The following is an 8849-nucleotide window of genomic DNA, read 5'->3' as shown; positions in this document are numbered from 1 at the left end:
ATGCTGCCTGGCCTGCTGCGTTCCACCAGCATTTTGTGTGTGTTGCTTGAATTTCCAGCATCTGCAGATTTCCTCATGTTTGCGTTATTTATTTGTTTGTTAGTTTATTTATTTAGAAATACGGCACATAACAGATCCTTCCGGCTCAATGAGCACGATCCTTAGCAACCTACCTATTTAACAGTGACTTAATCACAAGACAATTTAGAAAGGTTTCAAAGGTACATCTAATGTCAGAGAAATGTATATAATATGCATTCTGAAATACTCGTTCACCCGGTATTCGACATACCACAGGCTCTCTCTCTCTCTCTCTAATAAGGAAAAAGAGGTGTCTCTGTTTCACAGTGAGAGGGGAGACATAACAAACAACTCGTTGATTTATTATGTTAAAAGTCCATTGTGTCGCTTTTTCCGAGCTCTGTGCCCAAAGAACTCGGGTCTCTGGCTACACAGCCAGCTGGCTGCTTTCGATCTTCCATCGAATTCCTGCGGAGGCACCGACCTTCGGTCCACCCGTTTCCAGAGCCACAGAATCCCGGAACTCCAAAGACTGCATCCCAGGAATATCGAATAACGGCCAGTCGTGAAACCCTGAGAGCAGGTCCCATTCCTACAAAGAACCGAAGTCAGCACGTGACTCCAGGTCAGGGTCTTCGAAAGAACCCTGAAAGGGAAAAATAAAGATAGTAAAGATAGAAATAGAGCTGTTTCTGAAGATGCAAGCAAAGGAGTTGCCGTTAGGTGCCATTGTCTCTCCTAAGCTCCTTCAATGACTAATTAACCTACCAACAAGTACATCTTTGGATTGTGGGAGGAAACCAGATCATACAGAGAACTTACAAACTCCTTATAAATGCCTCTGGAATTGAACTCTGAGCTCTGGAACAGCCTGAACTGTCATACTGTGACGCCCTACATTCTTCCTGTGGCCGGACTCACCACTGCCTTTGCAGGGGCAAATGGGTGAGTGCCAATAAATAGTGTGCTGCCAGGGGCATTGTGACCATCACAGACACTGCAGGATGAATAATGCTTTCCCCCCTCATCACCTTCCCTTCTGAAGCTGGAAGAAAGGTGTAGGTGGAAGGCAGTGCAGAGAATGTAGCAGTGACCAGTTCACCCCCACACTGAGTAAACAGGCAGGGTTGCATCACCTTTGATCTGTGAGTGCAGGGTTAACTGTCACCAACCAAGCGACCAGAAAAGATGAGGAAATCAAAAAAGGCTTGTTTACAGCCTGTGTGTGTTTCTGAGGCAATGCTGGGCTTATCTCAGCCTGCGAATCCTTGTGTAAAGGAAGGTCCCGGCTGACCAGCACAGTGCAATATTAGCATTCAGCAGAAGATCGATGATGTCCCTCAAACATGGTGCTCACAGACTACTGGTGAAATGGGCCCAGGCAGTGTGCAGATACTCACACAGCGAGGAAACAGGAGTAGGTGTATTCAATTGTTGAATCAAGCTCGTAGGAAGAGGTTGGTCAGCTGGTCATGCTGATTCCCTCCCACCTCATCTCTCAGCAGCAGATTGTTTCATTTCTCATGGCTGTGTGGTAAGGCCACTGCCTCAGAACAACAGAAACCGGGTTCAATCCAGTGCTGTATGAGTTTCCTGCCAGAAAAAGCGAATTCCACTTCCCATTCCCATTCCAATATGTCTATCTATAACCTCCTCCACTGTCGCGATGCAGCCACTCTTAGGTTAGAGGAACAACACCTTATATTCCGTCTGGTTAGCCTTCAACCTGATGGTATGGACATCTATTTCTCGAACTTCAGGTGATGTCCCCCCTTCCCCTTTCACCTTTCCCCATCCGCTTTTTCCTCTTTCACCTTATCTCCATGCCTGCCCATTGCCTCCCTCTGGTGCTCCTCTCCCCTCTTCTTTCTTCCATCAACTCCTGTCTTCTATCAGACACTCTCTCTTCTGCAGCCCTGGTCCTTCACCAATCAACTTCCCAGCTTTTTACTTCATCCCTCCCCCTCCCAGTTTCACCTATCACCTTGTGTTTCTCCCTCCCCTCCCCACACCTTTTAAATCTACCCCTCAGCTTTATTTCTCCAATCCTGCTGAAGGGTCTCGGCCCGAAACGTCGACCGTGCTTTTTTCCATAGATGCTGCCTGGCCTGCTGAGTTCCTCCAGCATTTTGCGAGTGTTGCTCGGATTTCCAGCAGCTGCAGATTTTCTGTTGTCTCTCTGGAGTTGGTTTGTTTGCATTGTGACTGAATGGGTTTCCTCCTGGTGCTCCAGTTCCCTCCCACTTCCAAAGGATGTGCAGTTTATTGCCCTGAGTATGTAGGGGAGAGGTAGAAAATCCAGAAAGTGGGGGAATTGATGGGAATGTGGGGTGATTAAAAAATTGGATTAGTGTAGGGTTAGTGTGAACGGGTCATAAGGGCTGTCTGTGGTTTCTGTCCTACTGTACGTACTGTTCCCCACTCTCAATGCCGCCTGACTTACTGAGTACACTCAGCAGCTTATGTGTGTTGCTCAAGATTTCCAGCATCTACAGAATCTCTTGTGTTTTTGATTGGCCGTTCCATATATTGACCACTCTCTGGGTGAAAAAGTTGTCCCTCAGTTTCCTGTTAAATCCCTCCACTCTCATCTTAAGCCTATACCCTCTAGTTCTTGATTCACCAACCCTGGAAAAAAAGGCTACACACATTGACCGTCATGATTTTGTACACCTTTATAAGATCACCCCGATTCTCTATGCTCCAGTGAATAAAGTCTTGACCTGCTTATCCTCTCTCTGCATAACTCTGTCCCTTGAGTCCCAGTAACATCCCCATAAATCTCCTCAGCACACCTTCCAGTATCTTTCCTATAGCACAGTGATCAAAACTGGCACAATATTCCAAATTCAGCCCTATAAGTGATCCCGGTCTCTCTTGACCTGGCAACATTCTCATAAATGCTCTCCACACTTGTTCACTTTAATATTGTCCTTCCTAGAAAAGGGCAACCAAAACTGAACACAATCTCCAAGTGCAGACATAACAGTGTTCTGTCTAACTGCAATGTGAATGCCCATCCATTACACTCACTGCCCTGAACGATGAAAGCCTGGTATCATCACCATGGGCACGAAGGGCAGCACGATAGAATAGAACAGAAAATAACTCTATTGTCGTTAGTACTGGAGTACTAAAGAAGCTGCTACTCCAGTCCGTGCAAAACAGATATTTACAATGCTTGCCATGCAGCTTACTTTTTAAAAAATTCCCACACTTACATGCAAGTGATTAGCACAACGCTTCTCAGTACAGGCAACCTGGGTTCATTTCTCACTGCTGTCTATGAGGAGTTTATATGCTCTCCCCATGACCATGTGGGTTTCCTTCAGGTGCTCCTGTCCCTTCCCACAGCCCGAAGGCGTACTGGTTGGTAGGTTAATTGGTCATTTTAAATTGTTTAGTGACTAGGCTAGAATTAGATCAGGGAATTGCTGGGCAGCAAGGCTCGAAGAGCCGGAAAGGCCTAATCTGTGCTGTATCTCAATAAATAAACAATATGTCCAAATCAGATTCCATCTCATTGGCTCCTCACTCAAGCCTGGAACATCACAACAGCAGGAGGCTCTTTATCAACTACAGTTTGACATTCAATACCACCATCCCCTCAAAACTGATCAATAAGCTTCAAGACCTCCTTGTGCATTGGATCCTCAATTTCCTCACTTTGGTTATTTTGGATTGGCAACAAATTCTCCTCCATGATCTCCATCAGCAATGGTACACTACAAGGCTGTGTGCTCCATTCACTTTACACTCTTGACTGTGTGGCTGAGCACAGCTCCAAAGCCTTTTTCAAATTTGCTGATGACACCACTGTCATAGGCGAAATCAAAGATGGTGACAAATCAGCACATAGGAAGGAGGCTGAAAATCTGTCTGAGTGTTACCACAACAATAATCTCTTGCTCAATGTCAGCAAGACCAAGGAGCTGATTGTTAACTTCAGGGGGAGGAAACCAGAGGTCCATGAGTCCTCACCAGAGGATCAGAGATGGAGAGGGTCAGCAACTTTAAATTCCTCAGTGTTATCAATTTGGAGGACCTATTCTAGGCCCAGTACATAAGTGCAATTACAAAGAAAGCACTTCTACTTCCTTAAACGTTTGTGAAGATCTAGCATGACATCTAAAACCTTGAAAAATTTCTCTAGATGCATGGTGGAGAGTATATTGACTGACTGCATCACGGCCTGATATGGAAACAACTCTTGAATGGAAAATCATATAAAAAGTAGTGGATGCAGCCCAGTCCATCACAGGTAAAGCCCTCTCCACCACTGAGCACATCTACAGGAAGCATTGTCACAGGAAAGCAGTATCCACCATCAGGGACTCCACCACCTGGGTCATGCTCTCTTCTTGCTGCTATCATCAGGAAGAAAGTACAGGAGCCTCAAGACTCACACCACCAGGTTCAGGAGGAGTTATTGCCCCTCACCCATCAGGCTTTAATGAACCAAAAGAGATAATTTCACTTGCCCTATCACTGAAATGTTCTCACAACTTATAGACTCAGTTTCCAGGACTCTTCATCTCATGTTCTCGATATTTATTGCTTATATATTTATTATTTCTTTTTTTGTATTTACACATTTTGTTGTTTTCTGCACACCAGTTGAATATCCAAGCGGTCTTTCATTTATTCTATTACGGATTTACTGAGTGTGCCCACATGAAAATGAACCTTAGGATTGTATATACTGACATATATGTACCTTGATAATAGATTTACTTTGAACTTTGGGCACCATGTCCTCTTTCATCTGCAGAAATGTGTCCCCAAACACAACATCTCTGCCCTGAATGAAAATTTTGCCTAACCTCCTTGGTTTTGGACACTACCCATAGAGACCAGGATCTTTCAACGTCCTAACTACTAGCCCTACACCTAATTTCTATGTAGCTACAGCCACCTGCATATCTGTTCTTGCTCATGTTTGAAATCACTTCTTGCAGCTTGTTTAATCTTACACCCAAAACCAAGCCAAAAATTTAATTTAGAAGCAGTAAAAGTGGAAGGATGGGCCATACTGTCTTTGAGCCAGTGCTACTATTCAATATGATCATATCTGTCCCTCTGACCACATTCCCACTCTCTCCATACCTTGATGCTGTGTATCCAGCTCTTTTACCTGATATCCCAGAGATGATTCCTGGTTCTCAGATGGCAGCAAGGAAACAATTCCCCGCATCCAGCCTACCTGGTACTGTCTGAATTTCAGGGGATGAAAGTGGACATGGTGACCAAAGTTCTCCTCTGACTCTTCTAAACATTAACATCTTAACAAAAGATGCATTTAAGGTGAGAGGGGGAAAGTTTAAAGGAGGTGGTGGGACAAGTATTTTTCACATTACATGGAGGGTGCCTGGAATGGGCTGCCACAGATACTGGTGGGAGCAGATCATGGTATTTAAGAGGTTTTTAGCCTCTTTCCTTCCTGATCTCCCCCTTCCCTTTCTTCCATGGTCTTCTACCCTCTCCTATCAGAGTCCCCCTTCTCCAGCCCTTTTTCTCTTTCACCAATCAACTTCCCAGCTCTTCACTTCACCCCTCCCACATCTCCTGGTTTCATCTATCACAAACCACCTTGTACTTCTTCCAGCCCTTCCCCCACCTTCTTGTTCTAACTTCTCATCTTTTTTTCCAGTCCTGATGAAGGGCCTTGGCCTGAACCTCGACTGTTCACTCTTTTCCATAGATGCTGTCTGGCCTGCTGAGTTCCTCCAGAGTTTTGTGTGTGTTGTTTGGAATAATGTGTTCAGTTTTGATCACTGTGCTACAGGGAAGGTGCTGCAAAGTGTGCTGAGGAGACTTACAAGGATATTGCTGGGACTCAAGGAACTGAGCTATGGAGAGTCAAGACTTTATTCATTGAGCACAGGAGAATGAGGGGTGATCTTAAACAGGTGTACAAAATCGTGACGGGCAGAGATAGGGTCGATGTGTATAGCCTTTTTCCTCAGGGTGGGTGAATCAAGAACTAGAGGGTGTAGGCATAACATGAGAATGGAGAGATTTAACAGGAACCTGGCAGACAACTTTTTCACGCAGAGAGTAGTCTATATATAGAACGGCAAATCATAAACATAAGGAATTTTGCAGATGCTTGAAATCTTGAGCAATACATAAAATGCTGGGAACACTTTGTAATTCAGGCAGCATCGATGTTTTTGTGCCAAGATCTTTAATCAGGTTTGGTGAAGAGTCTCGGTCCAAAACATCAGCTGTTTATTGCCGTCCATAGCTGCTACCTGACTTGCTGAGTTCCTCCAGCATTTTGTGTGTGTTGCTCAATATATAGAATGCAGTACCGGAAGTGGTTGAGGCAGGTATACTAGCAGGTACATGCACAAGTAGATTAATAAGAAAATGCAGAGAGATTTGGGCCAAGCATGGGCAAATAGGAATTGCTTAGATGGGCATTTTGTTTGGTATGGACCAGTTGGCTGAAGAGTTTATTTCCATGCTGAGTCACTCTATGGCTCTATGAGCGGGCAGAAAAGATTTAGATGAATTTGGAATTGTTTTCAGTACAGACATGGATGGCCAAAAGGCCTGTTCCTGTGTTCTAGTACAGCTGACACAATTTCTCTTCAAACCAGGATATGGTCTGATAAACCTTCTCCCTCCATTACAACCTTTGGACAAAAGGTCAGCTGTTTCTAGACAAGAGACGGACTTTTAGACTAGAGTGATGGAGTAGAATGCTATATCTCTGTTTACTTGAATGAACAAGTTAAACTCATCTGAAGAGTTGTATCATATCAGGTCCAGACCATGATGTGGCCTGTTACTTACCCATCTTCATATCCTTTTGACAAATGTCCCTTACAGCACAAACGAGTTGTTAGCTGCAGTTTGCGACCTGTGGGAACGTTTAGAATTACCAGTCTCTCACACCGCAGAAAGCAAGAGTGTGCAGCTTGTGGAATGCCACTGGCAGGGAACCTGAAGCCAAAGGTCATAAATCTGGTTAATCCACTGAGAAATCAGGAGAATCCCTTTACCCAGGGAGAGGAGAGCATGTGCAATTCACTGCAGAGTAAATGAGGCGACATGAGCAGACATTTAAAATATCACCAGAGTGAGACAAAGAAAATGGTGTCATAGTCAGAATCAGGTTTAATAGCATCGGCATCTGTGAACTTTGCAGCAGCAGTTCAATGCAGTACATGTTAACAGAGAGAAAAAGAAAACTGTGAATTACAGTAGGTGTGAATATGTCTATTAAATAATTAAATAAGTAGTCAAAGAAAATTGGAAGTAAAGACCAGTAGTGAGATAGTGTTCACGGGTTCAATACCCATTCAGAAATCAGATGACAGAGGGGAAGAAGCTGTTCCTGAATCGCTGACTGTGTGCCTTCAGGCTCCTGTACCTCCTACCTGATGGTAGCAATGAGAAGAGGGCATGACCTGGATGGTAGGGTCCTTAATGATGGACAATGTATCTGTGAGGCACCGCTCCTTGAAGATGACCTGGTTACTATAGAGGCCATGATGGAGCTGGCTGGTTTTACAACTCTCTGTAGGTTATTTCGATCCTGTGCATTAGCTCCCCATCCCCCATACCAGATGTCATGCAACCCATTAGAATTCTCTCCATTGTACATCTGCAGAAATTTACGAGTGTTCTTGACGACATACCAAATCTCAAACTCCTAATGAAATATAAACCCTTTCTTGCCTTCTTTATAGCTGCATCGATATGTTGTGCCCAGGTTAGGTCCTCAAGATATTGACACCCAAGGAAATGAAATTGGTCAGTCTCTCTACTTCTAATCCTTCTATTAGGGCTGGTTGTGTTCCCTCGCCTTACCCTTTCTGAAGTCCACAATCAGTTCTTTGGTCTTACTGACGTTGTTGTAGTGACACCACTCAACTAGCTGGTATAGATGCATTTGAGCTGTGCCTACCCCCACAGTCATGGGTGTGGAGAGAGTAGAGCAGTGAGCTAGGCACACATCCCTCAGGTGCGCCAGTGTTGACTGTCAGCAAGATCGAGATGTTATTTCCAATCTGAAACAGTTGTGGGCTTCTGGTTAGGAAGTCAAGGATCCAGTTACAGAGGGAGGTTCTGTAGCTTTACAATCAGAATTGTAGGAATGATGCCGTTAAACGCTGAGCTGTAGTCAATAAACAGCATTCTGATGTAGGTATTTGTATTGTCCAGGTTATCCAAGGCGGTGTGGAGAGCCAGCAGATCGCATCCAAATTAGACCTATTGTGGCAATAGGCAAATTGCAGTGGGTCCAGATTGTTGCTGAGTCAGGAGTTGAATCTAGCTATAATGAACCTCCGAAAGTATTTGATCGCCATAGGTGTGAGTGCTATTGGATGATTGTTGTTAAGGCAGCTCACCCTGCTCTTCTTGGGCACTGTTGCCCTTTTGAAGCAGATGGAAACTTCTAACTGAAGCAATGAGAAATTGAAAATGTCTTTGAACACCCCAGCCAGCTGATTGGCACAGGTTTTCAGAGAATTACCAGTCTCTCCATTGGGATCTGTCACCTTGCGAGGGTTCACCCTCCTAAAAGACAGCCTGACACAAGGTTTTTACAGCAGGGAAGCAGGCCCTTTGGCCCAACTGGTCCATGTTGACCAAGATTCCCCATCCAGCCTAGACCTATTTAACAGGTTTGGCTCATAAAACCTTTCCAATCCATGGACCTGTCCAAATGTCTTATTAAAGTTGTTATTGTACTTACTACAACCACTTCCTCTGGCAGCTGATTTCCATCTTTTCATAAAAACTTCACCCTCATGTTCCCCTTAAATCATTCCCCTATATCCTTAACGCCATCCCCTTTCAACCTTGTTTTCCCT

General features: G+C 44.5%; 1 long non-coding RNA gene across 1 annotated transcript; it reads right to left on the bottom strand.

Moving 5' to 3' along the window:
• Window positions 1-367: 367 nt before the first annotated feature.
• On the bottom strand, window positions 368-6958 carry LOC132401633 (uncharacterized). Its single transcript, XR_009514645.1, has 2 exons — window positions 6823-6958; window positions 368-667 (listed from the first exon to the last, which is right to left on the bottom strand). It is a non-coding gene; the product is annotated as an uncharacterized LOC132401633 (long non-coding RNA).
• Between the last annotated feature and the right edge of the window lie 1891 nt (window positions 6959-8849).

Source organism: Hypanus sabinus, chromosome 11 (genome assembly GCF_030144855.1).
Source record: "Hypanus sabinus isolate sHypSab1 chromosome 11, sHypSab1.hap1, whole genome shotgun sequence".
Classification (NCBI taxonomy): domain Eukaryota; kingdom Metazoa; phylum Chordata; class Chondrichthyes; order Myliobatiformes; family Dasyatidae; genus Hypanus; species Hypanus sabinus.
Note: the sequence above shows the minus strand (reverse complement) of the source record. Positions and strands in the feature narration are given on the sequence as shown.